Source organism: Triticum urartu, chromosome 1 (assembly GCF_003073215.2).
Source record: "Triticum urartu cultivar G1812 chromosome 1, Tu2.1, whole genome shotgun sequence".
Classification (NCBI taxonomy): domain Eukaryota; kingdom Viridiplantae; phylum Streptophyta; class Magnoliopsida; order Poales; family Poaceae; genus Triticum; species Triticum urartu.
Window position 1 is genome coordinate 19,951,982 of NC_053022.1, and position 20,092 is coordinate 19,972,073.

At 51.6% G+C, this 20,092-nt stretch overlaps 1 non-coding gene across 1 annotated transcript; it reads right to left on the minus strand.

Moving 5' to 3' along the window:
- Positions 1–11,843: 11,843 nt before the first annotated feature.
- Positions 11,844–11,999, minus strand: LOC125533411. The gene has a single exon (XR_007294288.1). It is a non-coding gene; the product is annotated as a 5.8S ribosomal RNA (ribosomal RNA).
- Between the last annotated feature and the right edge of the window lie 8,093 nt (positions 12,000–20,092).

Consider the following 20,092-nt stretch of genomic DNA (forward strand, 5'->3'; position numbering starts at 1 on the left):
GGTGGGTTTTTCGGAACGGGTGAGCTTAATTGCGCGGCTTGTTGTGTTAAACACGGGAGGATTAAAGACCATTAGATATTGTAGATGGACGGATAGAATTGCTTGGATCTCCGCCTCTTTTTCTTTTATAGGGGTAGTAGATTGTAACTCAATGGCATTGGTGGGTAATTAAAATATAAAACGTGTTTGATGTTTTGGAGGAATGTAGGCCTTCAGATTGCAGGTTTGGATGGATAGGATGACTTGGTTCTCCGTCCGCTCTTTCTTTTATAAGGGTAGTAGATGAGTGTTTGTGTTAAATTAGTATACCGCATCAACCACACTTATTTTGAAACGAAAACGGTATAATCAAAACCCGTGTGTAGTGAAAGAGAAAAAGGTGATCTCTTTTGTCAAGAGCTACTAGAGCTTTCCGGTGCCGTACTTCCGCGGCTCCCCTTGCTGCCAACCTCTTGGTTGTCGTTCGTAGGGGGGCAGCTGAATCCCACGCATGCAGATCATGTGGTTTGTAGGGCCCTGATAGCTTTGGTTTTGGACGCTCGATGTCATGGCTAAAGCGAGGGCGTCGGCCGCGTCGAATAGGAAAGCTTCGTGTCCTTTCCCGACATGGTGCTCCGTTCTTTGATGGGTGTTGGATCCGGGTGTTAGTTTGTTCGAATGGGGATGGTGTGGCCGCGACATCATTCCTATGGTGAATTTGTGTCCTCGGTTTCTGCCGTTACGATGACGTTTGCTCTGCATCGACGCGGAGGACAATAGGTTGTTTAGGATCGTGTGCTGGTGTTGTTCTTTGTTGGCGACAACTAGGAGACGGTGGATTCATGGTTCAAGGTTGACGGGTCAGGTTTCCTTCTCTGACATCGTCGCGCGAAGGTGCCAAATCAGGAGTTCGATGGTGCATCTAGGGTGCTACCCGGTTAGATTCTTTCAACCGTAGTGGCTTCGCCTTTGGCAAGCTACTTTGATCCAAAAGGCTGTATATATGGAGAGCTCTTCGGCATAAAAAAAGTTTCTTTAGAATGAAATTATATGGGCGTACGCAAAAGTTTCAATGCCCCGTCAATGCACATTGTTATGTAAATCAAACTATTATTTTTTACAAAAACCATATGATTGGATTAGGAATGCGAGGAACTCTTATCTCGTTGTTTTTTAGAAAAATGTTCGCATATTGAAATAATGTTGATGCATTTTGGAAAATGTTTACCTTTTTATTTAAAATGTGTTCATATAATTATGAAATGCTTTTTCCTGTCTAAAAAGATGTTTGTAATTTAAAAAGTATGCCTTTTAAAAAAAGATCATATGACTTAAAAAGTGTTGATATGTTTTAAAAAGAAAGCTCATGTATTTAAAAGAAAATCCATTTTAGAAGTAAGTGAGAGTATGAGGGTCGGTGTATGAACTAGGTGCATGGTCTAGCTTGCGGAGGGCGGCCCTCACGTCGAGCTTGACTGGATTAGTTTTAAAAGTTTAAAGCATTCCTTTGCACTAGTGTGGTTCAATGACAAGTGTATCTTGCAGTAGCTAAAATCGTTGTCTTGAGATTAACCACATTCAAACACCTTGAGATAAACTGGATCTGTGAGGGTTGAACCATGCTTATGATGCTAGGGGTATATGCTTTTTTTTTCATTCGTTGCAACACACGATCATTTTTGCTAGTAAAAAAATATCACCAACGATTTCCGAGCCATACTCTTGTAAACGGTCTGTTAGATTTGAATCCCGTTTGTTACCAACGATTTCCGAAACAGGTTGGATTTGAATCCCTACGGATTCGAATATTTTCCCTCTTTCCTTATACTAGTATATTCGTAGGTTCGGTTGTACTACCTATGATGATGTAATCTACGTATATAAAACAGCACCAAGCACCGTGGTAGATCGAAGGAAAAGAAAGAAAAACGGCAGAGCCATGGCCATGGAGCGATGCTTGTCCACAGATGTGTTGGCGGAGATCCTGCGGCGTCTTCCGCCGAGCAGCCGGCGCCGGGCACGCCTCGTCTGTCGGCGCTGGCGTGATGTCGTCAACGAGCATACCACGGAGATGCAAAGCCGTCCCAAGGTCCTCCTCTGGAACGTCAACTATGCTGTTGCCTACGTCTCCGACGATCTCTCGTCGACCGCGACGACAGGGAACTCCACCCAGATATGGAGGACCTCCGATCCTTGGCGCCATGGGTTCAAAGGCATGCAGCTAGTCGGCACCTGCAACGGGCTGATCTGCTTGTGCGATAACACGAAGATTAAAGGCGGGGCCATCACCCTGTTCAACCCCACCACCGGCGAGAAGCTGGACGTCCCGCCGCCGCCTGGTGTCGGGTACCATGGCCGGCAGAAGTGGGGCGACGCGTACAGCTTCGCGTACCACCCGATCACGGGGCAATACAAGTTGGTGCACGTCCCGGGCAGCTACAAAGGTGTCTGCGAGTTGGATGTTGTTTACGTGCGCACGCTTGGGGAAGCCATATGGTGGAAGGTACCAGTCGGGCCTGGCAATGCGACTTGCAACCTTGCCGCAGGTATCATCAGTGTCGATGGCATAACATATTGGGTTAAGGTTACAGCAGACAACACCACGAGAATAGTGGCTTTTGACCTAATGACCGAGTGCGCCACATCTACCACACGGATACCAGCCCCACATGATCACTACCGCCTGACGGAGGTCCACGGACGGTTAGGATTCATTGCATGGCCTTATGTGTGGGTTCGGGAGGGAGGGCAGCGATGGACCCGCCGGTACAACTTCAAGGAAAATATCCCCTGGCCGCACTTTGTGTACGGGGAGTATGTACTCATGTGCACAGGGTTGTCATATTATGGACACCGGCCGGAAGTCAAACCGTTGTCGGGCTGGAGGCTGCTGTGCGACAATGTGATGCGGATCGGACACCAAGACGAGGGGATGTTGGTTGCCAAGATGAAGCGCGAGGGTAGAAAGGGCTACTACGAGACGTTTGCCTATGTCGAGACCACTGAGCCGCTAAGTATTTACACAATAAATCATTAAATATATTTGAATAATAGAACACTTGGTTACCTCTATGGTGAAAATAGTTAGTTTTAGTACTATATGAGACGTTGTTTTAGTTTTAGTTACACAAATTATCAACTCATGCACCTACACGGTCTAGTAAATTAGGAAATGGTTTTTCAATTGTGAGATTTACAAATTTGAGAATAAATTATGTACATCATTTGACATATATAAATACTTGGTTACCTCTATGGGCGGTGCCAGGTTCGCCAACAGGTTAGAACACTTGTTACCTAAATGGTTTTTCAAGTGTATGTTGTATAGGTTCGCCAACATGCTTCATTGTCTACTTGGTGGTTGGCATGCCTTGTTATAGGATGCTACCAACCGAGCAGGTCAGAGGTGATCCGACCTGTGACCAAACTGACTTGAATCTAAGGGGTCGCGCGCTTAAGAGAAGGAACATGTGAGGTTCGATCCGACTCCACGAGTCAGATGTGATCCTACTCGGATTCGGATCCAGGCCGAACAAAATTTGGACTTTAGGATCCGTGCGAGGCTCAAGTGTTGAGCCCGAGACAGATGCCTATATATAGTGTAGGTGTGGCATACGGTTTCAGTTGACCGTTTCAGTGCTGTCACTAGGGTTTTCCATGTGTTGCAACTAGTCACGTCCACTCACCGCCGGCTGTGTGATTGAACTTAGCAGTTCGCCGCACAGTGTTCCTCTTGCACGCGAAAATACCGTTAGAGGCGGTGCACTTGCGCTGTTCCAGCGAACCTATACATGGGATCCGATGACCGGTTGTTCGAGGAAGATCGGACGAGGAGAAGACAAACACCGTGGACGCGCTGCCCCAACTCTTCTTTCGCTGCACGGCACTACATGTTTAGTGGTAATGATCCGTGATCTATCTCTGCTAGCATGTTCTTGGATGTTTCGCGGATAGAAAATTTTTATTTGCAGTCTACGCACCCTAACGTATATCCCAACAAGAAATACAGATTTAACCACCAGAAGGCCTGCAACTAATTTAATTTACCCGTTTCTCATAGGGCCATCACATTCAACAAATACACCTCCTCCAACGTGAAAACCACGCCTGCTGCTACTGCTTCCGCCTTACACTGCAAACCGAGCAACCACCTAAAACAAACGACACGCCTTGTGTCAATATATAGACTCCTCTGATCAAAATGTTGTTCTTTCGTTGGACAGCCGAGCTTCCGAATCTGCCGCCAAGTTCCTGAGATCCATCCACAGTTGTCACTCACACCTAGAGTTTATGTAGGGCTTTTTGACAAAATCCTAGAGTTTAGGTAGGGTTTCTTGGTTCATTGAAAAACACTAGGGTTGGATTTTGATTGAGGTGAGGAGAAAACAGGCTCTCGCGACCGCGTCGCCCCCGCGGGCGACCGGCCGCACCCCCAGCGCCTCCTTCCCGAGCACTGCCCCTTCCCTCCCTTCTTGGTGCTGTCGCTGGCATCCGGCGCCAGGCCTGGCCCGGGCGGCACAATTGTAGCAACGACCGCACCACTTCCCTCTGCCGCCCGAAGCCGTGCTGCTGCCGCCATCGTGGTCGTGGTCGAAGCCACTGCCGTGCTGACGCCGTCTTGCCACCAACTGAGCAGCCGTGAGCATCAGCTGCTCATCCGCCCGCTCGCCGCCGGCCTGCGCGCCAACGCGACCTCTCGTCGAACGCCTTCAGGCGGCTCGAAGCCTCCTCGAGCGACATCTTCTCCACGTCGCATAATTGCTCCATCCCAGCGACGGTGGAGTAGAGGCGGTCGGGGACCGAGTCCAACAATTTCTTCACCATCGCCGGGTCCTCCAGAGTCGACCCTAGCCCTGCGTAGCGTGCTACCATGCCGGCAATCTTCCCGGCGAACGCGTCCAATGTCTCCCCGTCCACCATGCGCAGCTGCTCGAATTCACCGCGAAGGGTGGACAGCCGCGCTGCCCAGACCTGCTCGGCTCCGAAGAAGCGAGTCTTGAGGCTGGTCCACACTTCCGCCAGCGTCTTCTTCGTCTACACCTGCATTAGGATATCTCAAAGAGCGCGCCGAACAACATTGCCATGGTCACCTTGTTCTTCTTGTCGTCGACCGCCGTGTTGCTCGCCGGCGGCACTGCCTCCCACAGACTCTGGGTATCGAGAATCGCCTCTGCCTTGATCGCCCACACAGTGTAATTGTCCGGCATGAGCATTGGCATCGAGAACGACATCGTGCCCCCTCCGACGCCGTGCTGGACAATCGCCATGGCCACCGGTAGAATCTTACCAAAGCTCTGATGCTAATTGCTGGCACCGAAGCCTTCCCCAAGCTCACCTCTCGTCACTAACACTCTCGCTGGCTCAAACCGAAGGAAGAAGAAGGAAGAGGGAGCACGATGGACACAATGTTTCTTTCCCGCACACGAACGTCTGCTGCACGAAAAGCATTTTTTCCCATAGCTCAACCTCCGTCGCTCCGGCAATTACAACGATCATCATGGGGCTTTTATACCTAGGCCGGCACAGGGCATGATCCCCACGCCTCCTACCCAGCCAGGCGCCCTATCAGCCCGCTCTAGAGATGCTCTGATGGCTCGGCGATGCTTCATTACAGCTCTGATGATGCTCCGACGGCTCAGTGATGCTCCATTGCATCATCAACGATGCCCCGGCGGCTCGGCGATGCTCCATTGTAGAGCCGATGATGCTCTGAAGGATTAGCGATGTTCTCACGGCCCGACGAATGCTCCATCACAAGACCTATGATGTTCCATTGCATCGTTGGCGATGCTCCGCCAGCCAGACGATGCTCCACCGCATCGCGAATGATGCTCCGAAGGACTGGCGATATTCTGGCGGCTGGACTAATGCTCCGTCGCACCACCGGTGATGCTCCGACGTCTTGAAGATGCTTCAAGTCTATGCCCACCTTGCTCATCGCCTATCGTCATAGCAACTAGCGATAAGCTCGCCCTCATGCATCGCCTTTGCCGCACCGGTCGCAATGTCCCCGGCCGGTTTGCAGCAGCCGCTACGCGGCCCTTTTTTGGAATGGCCAGCAAGAGTTCTGCCCATTCGATTAGAAGAAGAAAGAATACCAGAGTTTGCTCTTAGTTACAAGCTGATGCTGAGATGATGCGTCAAACACCAAACACACCCAGCGGTAACGGTCGCCCATCCAGCGCACCCGCGGCTACCAGCAGACCTCCGAATGTCGCAGCAGTTGTCTGTTTTCACTTGCAGCAGCGGCCGCTCATCCAAGTATCGTGGTTCTCCTCCCCCTTGGCGTACAGCAGCGGCATCCCCCCATCTTGTGAGTTGTGACGCCGTGGGGTGGCCTGTGATTAAGTGTTAAACTTTTTAACATAGCTCAACTGTGTAATTTGTATATTGTGTAACCTTATAAATATATGTGATAGGCCACCTCTAGAGGGTTGAGCCAGTTCCCACAAATCCTACGTTTAATATGGTATCTGAGCCAAGAGGTCTTGAGTTCAAGACCCTGCCAACGCAATATTAAATAAAACGATTCTGTGGCCTATATCGAACCCACGTCTAAGGACTAAAATAGTCTAGACGTGAGGGAGAGTGTTGAAATATATTGCCCACCTCCCTCCATCAGTTCGGACTTTTGGAGCAACTGGCTGGAGCATGAATTCAATATCGTTGTTCTTATTTCAGCGCCCCAGTGTGACTGTGTATTTGCTTGTGTACGTGGATGACATTATTCTGGTCAGCTCCTCTGCAACGGCTGCTGATGCTCTTGTGACTGCACTTGGCAGAGATTTTGCGGCGAAAGATTTGGGCCAACTACACTTCTTCCTGGGCATTGAAGTTGCACATCAGTCTCGTGGCAGCTTAACTCTCACCCAGAAGAAGTACTCCCTTTACCTCTTGCGCCGTGCTGGTATGCTCAAGTGTAAGCCATCCCCCACGCATATGTCCTCTACTGATAAGCTCTCGGCTACTACTGGTACTATTCCGTCTTCCACGGATGCTACGGAGTATCGGAGTATTGTTGGTGGCTTGCAATATCTGACTATCACATGTCCTGATCTTTTATTTGCGGTTAACAGGGTGTGTCAGTATCTTCATGCCCCTACTGATGTGCACTGGTCTGCTGTGAAGCGCATTCTTCGTTATGTGCGTCTCACTGTCTCCTATGGTCTTCATCTGCGACCTAGTTCCTCTGTTGTTCTATCTGTATTCTCAGATGCTGATTGGGCTGGGTGTCCGGATGACAGGCGATCCACAGGGGGATATGTTGTATTTTTGGGTCCTAATTTGATCGTCCGGAGTGCACGCAAGCAAGCCACTGTTTCTCGCAGCAACATAGAAGCCGAGTACAAAGCCATTGCCGATGCGACTGCTGAGCTTATCTGGATTGAGTCTATCCTTCGAGAGCTGGGAATCTCCCAGTCACATCCTCCGGTTCTTTGCTGTGACAACATCGGTGCTACGTTTCTTTCGACAAACCCGGTGTTTCATGCACGAACCAAACACATTGAGATTGACTATCATTTTGTGAGGGAACGTGTTGAACAGAAGCTACTACAGATCAAGTTTATCTCCTCGAAGGATCAACTTGCCGACATCTTCACCAAGTCTCTACCTTCTCCCATGTTTGAGGTCTGTAGGCGCAATCTCAACCTTCTAGATGCATCAGGAGTGAGTTGAGACTGAGGGAGGGTGTTAGACTTTGTAACGTAGCTCAACTGTGTAATCTGTATATTGTGTAACCTTATAAATATATGTGATAGGTCATCCCTAAAGGGTTGAGCCAGATCTCACAAATCCTATGTTTAAATTAAGCACCCATGCATGTCTGCAACGAGAAGGTGCCACCGGTGGGCATGCACCACCGTCTTGCATCTTGAGGTGTACATCTGGTAGTAGACACAGCACGTTGACGGCCGCCTTGCAGAGTCGGCCGGCTCACTGCTTTCGACGGCTCGCGGTTGCAATAAATACATGCGACGATTCACTGCTTCCGACGGCTAGAAGATGCGGTAGAGACGCGCGCTGGCTTGGGGCACCGTCGACTGCTCGCAGCAACGACGCACGACGGCTCACTGCTTCCTAGGCTTGTGGCACTACCGGCTGCTCGCAGCAGCGAGCGCACGACGGCTTGGATTATCGACAAAGATGATTGCAGGTCTTGCATGGCTCACACCACGCCATTGTTGTGTCCGTGGGTGGAATGGAGATAAGGAGGGATAGCGAGACAACGTGGGAGAGGAAGAATCGAGAGAAGCGGTTGAAATGAAGAGATAAGGTCAACTCCACCGCGTGACCCTATCCTGTCCGCCTCTGTCCGTTTGAGGTAAAAGGGACAAACGAGACGGTCCAGCGCGCGGGAGCAAACGAATTTTTATCCGTTTTGTGTTCGCTTTTGACCCATCTCCGGCCTAAGTTTGCGCTGTTTTTGGGGTGAAACAGACAGCGCGCGGACAGGCGGGACGCGTGCGCTTGTCCTTCCCTGGCCCGCCTATCGGTGCGAGAAAGCAAACCCCCCCCACCCCCCACGCCCATTTGGCGCCATTTCCCCCAAACCCTCCCACGTCCCTCCCGCCGCCCCATCTCTCCCCCGTCCATGGCCGACGCCCCGCCGAGTTCCGGCGGCCTGGTCGTCGACCCGTGTATATGTTTGCATGTTCACTTGTTGTTGATCATGTGATTTAGGCATTTCAATCTTTGGAGGCATTCAAGGCCCGACACAATGACAAACCATTCACTCTTACGTATTGTTGGGCGATCATCAACAATTTCCCTAAGTTCAACCAAATCGTGAACTACAAAGGAAGAGAGGACTAAAGACGGCCAAGTACGCTGGAGGTGGAGATGGCGAGGCCTTGAAGAGGCCGAGGGGCAAGACCAGCTCCAAGGTTGATGACATACGTGATGCCTCATCCATGGCATTGCATGCCACTTTGCATGGCATGATGTCCCAAAAGGATGTGAGGGACGAGAAGAAGCGGCAAAGCAAGGAGGAGCAAATGAAGCAATACCTAGACCTTCAAACATAGAAGCTTGAGATGGAGGAGGCGGCCAAGAGGAGGAAGATCGACATGAAGGAGGCAGCCCGGCAAAGGCAGCTCGACATCGAGGCCGACAACGTCAAGGCCAGGCAGAGGCAGCTCTACATCGAGGCCACGAACGCCGCCACCAAAGCGAAGGAGGTGGCCCTTGCGATCATGAGCGTGGACTTGTCGAAGATGAGCGACAAGACAAGGGTCTGGTTCGAGGTCAAGCAGAAGGAGATGCTCGAAGCCAAAGGCCTGAACTAGGTCGTCCGATCGGCCGTGGCCGTTCTTTTTGGAGGCTGACATGGGTGGCGCCCGCCCGCTGGGCCGCTGGCTGTGTGCCGGCGAGAAAACATTCATTTTGGTGGTCGGCTGTGTTGCCGGCCGCTGGTTGTGTTGCCGGCGAGGAAAACTATTTATTTTGGAGGCTGGCTGTGTTGCCGGTCGCTGGCTGATGCCGACGATGGACGTGTAGGCCGCTGGCTCTGTTGCCGGCGTGATGAACCGGGGCCGCTGGCCTGAACTAGGAATTGGCATTTGAAACGTTGCTTCTATTTTTTTTAAATAGACACGGACAGGATGGGGCAAATGGATGCGGTCGCGCGGCGCGCGGCCACCGCATCTCAGGACACGTCCGGACATGACCCCAAATCGCTACCCAAACGGACAGAATCCAGACAAAACGGACGTCCGTTTGGGGTCGTGCGGTGGAGTTGGTCTAAGGTTGGAGAGGAAGACACGCGTGCACGTAAACGGAAGGTGACGGCCACACGATTACGGGAGATCTGATGGCGTCGGACACAGCTTATAAATAGAAAGTAATCAGTCGGATGAAATCAAGCTTTTTTTTTTTTAAAAAAACTAGTGTTTGTTTTACGGTCATGATTGAAGATGAATGTATCAAAAGTTTCTAAAAAAACATATATAGCTGAGAGTATGGAAGCCAAAACAAGTTGTAACGGAGAAGTGAAATTCTCCAAGTCACGTGGGTGCACGTAAGTAGGAAGGATTTGTTTTGGGTCACGCTAACTGCCACACGTGTGGCAGGAAGGGAGACGCATCACATGTCTCTAATGTAAACAGATTGCCATGTCATCGCATGTATGCATGTAGGAATCTTTTTGGATTTTCAGTTTTTAAAATGTTTTATCTCTTAAATGAAAAATCCGATTGAAAATCCGTTTTCACATTAAATCCCTCGCGATGACATCTTCGAAACTAGATCCCATGTTGATATGTTTTGATGAATTTTTTTTTTTTTGGATTAAAAGTTGCCATGTCTATTGCATATGAATTGCCATGATGTTTACACTGAAGTTGCCATGATATGTTTCAGCTATTTTCTTCTACATTTAAAAGTAAATTTTGACATTTATAAAACGGGGAATTAAGAAACTAGACTTGCCATGAACCATAAACTAAAATTGCCATGATACATGCACGTAAAGTTGCCATGATTCATACAAAAAATAATTTTTATGGTCAAAGTACTGCAGTTGCCATCATCAAAATACTAAAATTGCCATGATCTACAAACTAAAATTGCCACATGGCAACTTTATTTTAAGCCCTATGGCAACTGCAGTGTAAACATCGTGGCAACTTCTGGTAAAAAAAATTCGTCGAAACATATCAACATGGGATCTAGTTTTGAAGATCTCGTCGAGACGGATTTAATGATGAAAACGGATTTTTAGTTCGCTTTTTTATTTAGAAGATACAACATTTTTAAGCCGAAAACCAAAAAAAAAAAATTCTGCTAATGTCATCTATTCATACGTGGCAAAATGGGTGGTGATGGAGGCGTGTGAGCGATGTGCAAACGCCCCCGTTTGTTTTTCCTTTTATTTTGAGGAAGTATTCGATTTTGTTTCAACTCAGCAGGTGCTAGACAATTCCTTGGATTATCGTTGGTGCCGGGTCCGTAAAAAATTCCCATGCTAGGCCAGATGTTGTTAATTTTCTTCTTCCTCGAACTAAATAACTAACCCTAAGTTCCAGCCCTAAGAACAAGCTGGGAATCAATTTGGATTCGAATCCCGTTTGTATTAGTACATAAAAAAAAGTATATTTTTCGTCCCTCAACTCTTGACAGAGTCTAGATTTGGTCCATTAACTTTAAAAGCAGATAACTTACACCTTCAACTACTAAAACCGGACAAGGTTTGTCCCTGGACACGGTTTTGACCGGTTCTGGTGTTGACTTCCCCGGTTTTGACCGTGTTTTGACTCAAATTAGTGTACTTTCTTCGAATCTGTTTATTTTTTGAGGTCCGCATACCATTTTCAAGTTCATCGTGCTTTTATCAAATCCGTGTACTTTATACAAAAGTTCATGAATTTGAAAAAAGTACATGGATTTGAAAGCAGTACACGAACATGAAAAAGTACACATATTTGAGAAAAACGTGGACTAGAAAAAGTATGCGAATTTGGAAAAGTTACGTGGATTTCAAAAAGGTATGTGAATGTGAAATTTTTACGCGAACGTGAAAAAGTACACACATTTGAAAAAAGTACATTAATTTCAAAAGATTCACGGATTTGAAATATATACACGTATTTAAGTCAGCACCGGTCAAAACCGGAGTGAGTTAGCACCAAAACCGTTCAAAGCCGAGACCAGGGATGAACCTTGTCGGGTTTCAATAATTGAGGGTGCAAGTTGTCCAGTTTTAAAGTTAAGGGACCAAATCTAGACTCCGTCGAAAGTTGAGGGACGAAAAGTATACTTTTCTCTAGTACATATATTCATCGGTTCAGCTGTGCTAGGGGAGACCTTTGATCTTCTTCTAATCTGTAGAACAGCACAAGGCACCGTGTTTGATGGAAAAGAAGAAAAACGGCCCAGGCAGGCGTGCCCTCGGCCGAGTGGCCTTGGGCGCAACTTGCGTTCAAAGAATTGATGGTTCGCGGGATTCTGCAATTCACACCAGGTATCGCATTTCGCTACGTTCTTCATCGATGCGAGTGCCGAGATATCCGTTGCCAAGAGTCGTGTGGATTAAATAGCTTTGTAACACGAGGGATGACTAGCAAGCTAGCCATGCCCCCGGGTTAGACACAGTGTTCCTTGACGCCTTCGGCGCCGTGGATTCTTTTACCCCGAGCCCCCACCCACTTCGAGGAGGGGAGGTGGTCGAGGCATTGGCCGAGCGATGGACAATGCCATCGCCGACGTCCACAACTGGGAGCTGCACCGAGATATGGAGGGCATCCGATCCCTGGCGCCACCATTACGAAGGCATGGAGCTCATCGGCACCTGCAATGGTCTGCTCTGCTTGTGTGACAACAGTGTGCAAGGCGGCGCCTTTACCCTGTTAAACCCGGCCACCGCAGAGACGCTGGTCGTTCCACGGCTGCACTATGTCGGGCACCATGGCTGGCAGAACAGGGGTCAGGGGCGACTCGTACAGCTTCGCATACCACCCGATCACGGGACGATACAAGTTGGTGCATGTCTCGGGCGGCAACGATGGGGTCAACGAGTTCGGCGCTGTTTACGTGCTCACCATAGGGGGAGGCCACGTGGTGGAAGGTACTAGTCGGGCATGGCGACGCGACTTTCAACCACGCTGCTGGCATCGTCAGCGTCGATGGCACAACATACTGGGTTAAGGTCACGGAGGCCGACGACATCGGGAAGATCGTGCCATTTGACCTCATGGACGAGTGTGTCGCCTCCTCTACCACACCAGTACCCGTCCCACGCGATCACTACCGCCTGGGCGAGGTGCATGGAAGGCTTGGTTTTGTCGCCTGGCCTAACGTATGGGTTCTGGAAGAGGGGCAGCGGTGGAGCCACCGCTACAACTTCGGGACGCATGGTATCCCGCGGCCGCACTTTGTGTACGGTGAGTACATTCTTACATGCAAAGGGCTGTCTTACTACGGGCACAGGACGAAAGGCACACCCTCGTCTGGCTGGAAGTTGGTGTGTGACAATGTCGTGCGGGTCGGACATCGAGATGAGGGGGCGCTGGTTGCCAAGATGACGTGCGAGGGCACAAGGTGCTTCGACGGCAACTATGCTACATTCGCCAATGTCGAGACCACCGAGCCACTCAGTATTTACGCGATGAAGTAATCGATATATGGCTATAATAAATAATTAGTGTTTTACTTTCATCTTGGGGACGTCATCAGTCAAAATAAACTCTATTGGCAGAAATAGTTGATCACAAATGTGACGGCTGTTTGGCAATTGCATGTCCCTCCTAGTCCTAGAATTCATTATTTTCTTTGGTTGCTGGCCAACAATACGTTGTTTAATAGAGATAACATTTGTAAGTAAAGACATGTGAAATTAATGGCTTTGATCTACCTATTTTGCATTGATAGAAGGCGAGAAGAATACAACAGTTGGGCAAGCCCACACACCGTACATAGACAGGCGGTGATTAGGGTGCCGATGAGCAGAGGGGAGAGGGGGTGCACAGCCCCAAGTACACGAGCTCAGGTTACAGGTAATATGTTGTCTAAGCCAGTGGCACCAGCACTAGCCCAACGCCGTGCCTACTCCTTGACAGCCTCAACGATCAATCTGCTATTCTGCTGTATGTCCTCTTCACTGGGCAGACTGGAAGGAAATAAAGAGAAGAGAGGCAACAGAAAGGCAGTGAAGATGATCAAGGTTAGGTCGTTCCTTCCAATCTGCAGCATCGCAGCATCCCCTTTGTTATGGAGATAGCATCTCAAGAAGATGCAGCGTTCAGGATCGAGACCGGATAAAGAACACAGTGCGCATGCTCTAATACCTACTTCTGCTCAAGTGGCCGATGTTACTTTTTGCGCTGTTGTCACTTTCCCTAAACCCGGATTACACAGTCATCTTACCTTGGGCTCTGTAGTACTCCAAGACCTTGTGGTTACATAATAAACGCCTCCTCCTCTGAGCGCCGGCAGCCACCCCGGTCCCGGCGGACACGACCCGCGCCGGCCACCACTCCAGTGCCGGCGGCCACCTCCCACCCACCGGTCGCCATCCCGGCGCCGGCGTCCACCGCCTCCCCGCCATGGCTTCGCGGGTCTCCCTCTGGACCTCCTCTTCCTCCTCATCGGGACCGTCGTCTGTGCGCCCACGGCCACCCTTCGCTCCACCATCATCGTCCCCGGGGTTCTCGGCACGGCGATGGGCCCAATCGTCCAAGGCGGGGCAGGCCAGAACCCGCCCCTTGCTCCTCTGCATGCTCAAGCAGGGGCATGGCAGACCAGAACCAGCCGGCGCCCCCGCAGCCCGGCCCCCCCCCCCCCCCCCCCCCCCCCCCGGCGGCAACTCTCGCCGACCCTCCCCACTTGTCGGCTGCCACGGACTCGCATCCCGGCCGCCCTCCATGGATGCTGCTACAACTGCGGAGACGACCGCCACATCTCGCGGGACTGCACCAATGAGACCTTGTGCGTTCGCTGCAATGGTTGGGGGCATATTGCCAGAGACTGCAAGGTAAGGCAGAGGCCATCTCCGGTGGATGGACAGGGTCGTGGACCGCTGGCGCCCCCTCCCCCTGTCGTCCCCTGCCCCCTCGCCGCTGCCGTTCGGCGGCACACTCACGCCTGTGGATGCGCCCCCTCCCCCGCCAGGACCACCACCATCGGGCGCCATCAGGGTTGTCCGGCCGTGGAGTGAAGTGGTGCGCTCTGGACCGGTGGAGAGCGTCGTGGTCCCTGGCTTGTCGGTTCCCTTCGAGCCGGAGGCAGCGCGCGAGCCTGCGCTTGTGCTCGTGCCGGGGGTGCGCCCCGCGGCGGTGGATTCGGTGGAATGCTGCTACATGGAAGAAGATGCGGATCTTTGGCGGATGGAAGAACAGTTGTCCCTAGCGGTCGTGGTCACCATCACCGGCACCAGGCCGGACGTTCATCTGGCTGCGGTTGCGGCGGCGCTGCACGATGAGTTCCGCATTGGCCCACCCGACATGTCGATCCGGCCATTCTTTCCGGAGGATTTCCTCATTCTATGCAGCGCCCGGAGTGTTCGTGACAGGATGGTTCGCTAGGGTGGCCTGTCCCCGTCCTCCCCGGCTGGTTTTTCCCTGTCCTTACGGCCATGGTTGCGTAAGGCGCAGGTTACCGGAGTCTCGCTCCCGTTCCTGGTGCCCCTGGCGCTGGTGGGCGTGCCGGCGCACGCGTGCACATGGCAGACGGCGAACTCAGTGCTTCGGGGGCTCGGCTTGGTCGTTGGTGTGGTGGATAGCACTACGCGCCGACATGACATGTCTAGCTTCAAGGTGTGGCTACGCACCGACCGGCCGGAGCGCCTCCCAACCCAACGGCGGCTATACATTGAGGAGCCAAACACAAGGCGGCGCGGCCATCAGCCACAGGCGGCACGCTTGTCGGCATTGTGGTATAACATCAGGATTGTGAAGCTGGCGGAGCCCGTTGTGGATGAGGATGATGACCCGGAGCTCTCGCCGCCGGCCAGCCCGCCAGGACTGCCGGGGACCCACTCCAGGCCGGCTGGCGACGGACCGAGCGGGGATCAGCATGGCCTTCGACGCGCCAGGGACGCGGGGTGGAGCCCAGGTGGGGACTCTGCCTCACCGCCGGCGGCCGGAGTCTTGTCGATGGCCTCGACAACGATCATGGCAGTTGGGCTGATTCAAAATAAAGGGGCCTTGCGTCATCAAATTGGTCGTGATGACGGGGTTTGGCAGCAGGAGGGCCCCGCTGGCCCCAGGGCGGTCGGGCCGGCCTTGACCACGATCGCCAGGAGACCAATGAGCCCACTCCCGAGCCAACATGTGGAAAGACGAGACGAGCAACGAATCTCGGGTGAGGCGGACAGCCTGGTGGAACATTCTGGAGTTGCCCAACCGGCGTCCTCTAGCACGTCGTGCCATGGGGCGGGTCAGCAAGGCCAGGGTGGACGCATCCAATCACCACCATCTGTCACACTTGCTCGATGGCGGGCCCAGGCGGATCAAGCAGCGGAGCCAACCCTGACAGGATGCGAGGTTTTGGTTGGCTCGCTGGAGCTGCAGATGGGGACAAGGCCAGGATAGACTGAGCAGCGGGATGGGACGTGGGATTCCCTGGACCGATCATTGGCCGGGAACACCTGTGGGTCTGCATGCGCGGACGAATCCAATGCACCACAGATCGGGGAGGATGGGATGGATCCCATGCAGCAAATGGCGGAAGGCCACGTCGACCCACCAAACGAGACGGACGCGGATGACATGCCGATGCGGGATGAGAGCCCGTGGTGCAGTTCAGCCAACTAGAGGAATGGGATTCCTACATGCATACGCCCTCTGATGTACGAACACAAATGGCGGGGCCTGGGCAGGACACTTTCTGGGTCTCGCTCTCACATGGCGATGGCTCTGAGTCACCGATGCGCGCGCGCTCCGTGGTGCAAAGTGCGGCTGATGGTGGGATTGTGGGGTCCCCAACAGCGCCTTCCACGAGGACTCCCGAGGCAAAACTGGTGGATTTCTGCATGCAGGTGGCCAGGGCGATCACTCCTTTAATCCCCAAACCACCGGAGACCACGCACAAACGGCCAACGACAAAACGGAAACAGCTCGTGACAACCACGCCCAGGCGCAGTGTGCGCATCGCCAAGAGGGTGGAACGTGGCTCGGTGGCATCCAAGCAGCAGCAAGCAATCATGCGCAAATTGTGCCTCACCCATGAGGGGGAAACAATTGGCGACACGGCGTTACAAGCATACATTGACCTTTTCTCCAACCCACTATCGGACATGCACATCGCAGCAATCCTAGCTCTCTTTGGGTGGGAGCCATCGGTCATGCCCTTGTAGGAGGTGCCGGGCTCGGGGATGATGGCCCCCTAGTATCAAGGGGCGGGTGGACGAGTTAGGCCCTTCCCATGGCTGCACAACCTGTGAAAGTTTTGGTGTGGAATGTGCGGGGGTTGAACTCACCGGCACGGAGGAATGCCATACGCCAGGTCGTACAAACAGTGAACCCGGGGGTAGTATGTCTGCAAGAGACTAAACTTGAGCTTGTAACGGTGGATATTGTTAGGCATTGCCTTGGTAAAAGATTTGACAACTTCTACTACATGCCAGTGGACGGCACCCGAGGGGGCATTGCCATCGCGTGGGATGCAATGCTTGTCTCACTATCCAACCCGCATACAACACAAAACAAACTTACAGCGCTGGTCAGTGCTGGCGAAGCGCAAGCGTGGTGGCTTACATGTGTTTACGGCCCACAGTTAGACCACGAGAAGGTGGAATTCCTGAATGAACTTGTGGAAATAAGGGACCTACATGCTGGACCATGCATGCTTGCCGGGGACTTTAACCTCCTGGCGAGCGAGCACGACAAGAACAATGCGGCAATAAGTAGGCGGATGATAGGCCGCTTTCGGTCTACTTTGAATCGGTTGGAACTCAAGGAACTTTATCTTAGCGGCCGAAAATATACTTGGTCGAACGAGCGGCAACACGCCACCCTGGAGAAGATAGATCACGTATTCACCTCCAACTGCTGGGACGACCTTCACCCATCCTGTTTCCTCTCTGCAATGGGCACATCCATCTCAGATCATTGCCCAATGCTCGCCGACCTCCACGCGGACATGCCAATGGGTCACCGCTTCAGGTTTGAGGCATTCTGGCCACGCGCGGAGGGGTTTACGGAGACCGTTCTTACGGCGTGGAACTCGATTCCATCTACTGGGAATCCTTTCGTCATGCTTGAAAAGAAACTCCGTGCCACGGCCAAACGACTATAGGGATGGAGCGCAAAGTGGATAGGTAATATAAAAATGCAGATCCTGATGGCCATGGAGCTCATATATCGGCTTGACCAAGCATCAGACAGTAGAGCCCTCACAGCCGCAGAATCGCAACTCCGAAAAACCCTAAAATGGAAGCTTTTAGGGTTATGCTCCTTGGAGAGGACCATAGCTAGGCAGCGGTCCCGGCTGCTTCAGCTAAAGGAGGGAGACGCCAACACTGCATTTTTTCATCGGCACGCAAAACACCGGCAACGCCGGAACATGATCACCTCCATCAAGAAGGACGGGTTATTGATAATAGGGCATGATCAAATCGCTGCTGAAGTGGATGGCTTCTACGAACGGCTACTAGGCTCCGTCCCAGCTAGAGGAGCAGCTCTACGACTGGAAGCACTGGGATTGCCACGGCGAGACCTAGCAACACCTAGAATTACCATTCACTGAGGAAGAAGTTGAGAAGGTTGAAGGAAATATGCCCTAGAGGCAATAATAAAGTTATTATTTATTTCCTTATATCATGATAAATGTTTATTATTCATGCTAGAATTGTATTAACCGGAAACATAATACATGTGTGAATACATAGACAAACTTAGTGTCACTAGTATGCCTCTACTTGACTAGCTCGTTAATCAAAGATGGTTATGTTTCCTAACCATGAACAAAGTGTTGTTATTTGATTAACGAGGTCACATCATTAGTTGAATGATCTGATTGACATGACCCATTCCATTAGCTTAGCACCCGATCGTTTAGTATGTTGCTATTGCTTTCTTCATGACATATACATGTTCCTATGACTATGAGATTATGCAACTCCCGTTTGCCGGAGGAACACTTTGGGTGCTACTAAACGTCACAACGTAACTGGGTGATTATAAAGGAGCATTACAGGTGTCTCCAAAGGTAGATGTTGGGTTGGCGTATTTCGAGATTAGGATTTGTCACTCCGATTGTCGGAGAGGTATCTCTGGGCCCTCTCGGTAATGCACATCACATAAGCCTTGCAAGCATTGCAACTAATGAGGTAGTTGCGAGATGATGTATTACGGAACGAGTAAAGAGACTTGCCGGTAATGAGATTGAACTAGGTATTGGAATACCGACGATCGAATCTCGGGCAAGTAACATACCGATGACAAAGGGAACAACGTATGTTGTTATGCGGTATGACCGATAAAGATCTTCGTAGAATATGTAGGAGCCAATATGGGCATCCAGGTCCCGCTATTGGTTATTGACCGGAGACGTGTCTCGGTCATGTCTACATTGTTCTCGAACCCGTAGGGTCCGCACGCTTAAGGTTACGATGACAGTTATATTATGAGTTTATGCATTTTTGATGTACCGAAGGTTGTTCAGAGTCCTGGATGTGATCACGGACATGATGAGGAGTCTCGAAATGGTCGAGACATAAAGATTGATATATTGGAAGCCTATGTTTGGATATCGGAAGTGTTCCAGGTGTAATCGGGATTTTACCGGAGTACCGAGAGGTTACCGGAACCCCCCGGGGAGCTATATGGGCCTTAGTGGGCCTTAGTGGAAAAGAGAAGGGGCTGCCCTAGATGGGCTGCGCGCCACCCTCCCTCCCCTAGTCCTATTAGGACAAGGAGAGGTGGCCGGCCCCCCTCTCTCTTTTCCCCCTCCGCGAATCCTATTCCAACTAGGATTGGGGGGGGGGGAATCCTACTCCCAGAGGGAGTAGGACTCTCCTGGCGCGCCAAGCTTGGCCGGCCAGCCTCCCCCCTCTAGTCCTTTATATACTGAGGCAGAGGCACCCCAGAAACACACAAGTTGATCCACGTGATCTATTCCTTAGCCGTGTGCGGTGCCCCCAGCCACCATATTCCTCAATAATACTGTAGCGGAGTTTAGGCGAAGCCCTGCTGCTGTAGTACATCAAGATCGTCACCACGCCGTCGTGCTGACGGAACTCTTCCCCGACACTTTGCTGGATCGGAGTCCGGGGATCGTCATCGAGATGAACGTGTGCTCGAACTCGGAGGTGCCGTAGTTTCGGTGCTTGATCGGTCGGATCGGGAAGACGTACGACTACTTCCTCTACGTTGCGTCAACGCTTCCGCAGTCGGTCTGCGTGGGTACGTAGACAGCACTCTCCCCTCTCGTTGCTATGCATCACATGATCTTGCGTGAGCGTAGGAAATTTTTTGAAATTACTACGAAACCCAACAAAGGTGGTCAAGGCCCTGCCACCGGACAAGGCGTCGGGGCCGGACGGGTTCACAGATCATTTCTATGCCTGTTGTTGGAACATCATCAAGGAGGACCTAATGCGGGCGCCGGACACGCTCTATCATGGAGATGTGCGAGGCATGCACGCAGTTAACAAGGCACTAGTTTCTCTACTGCCCAA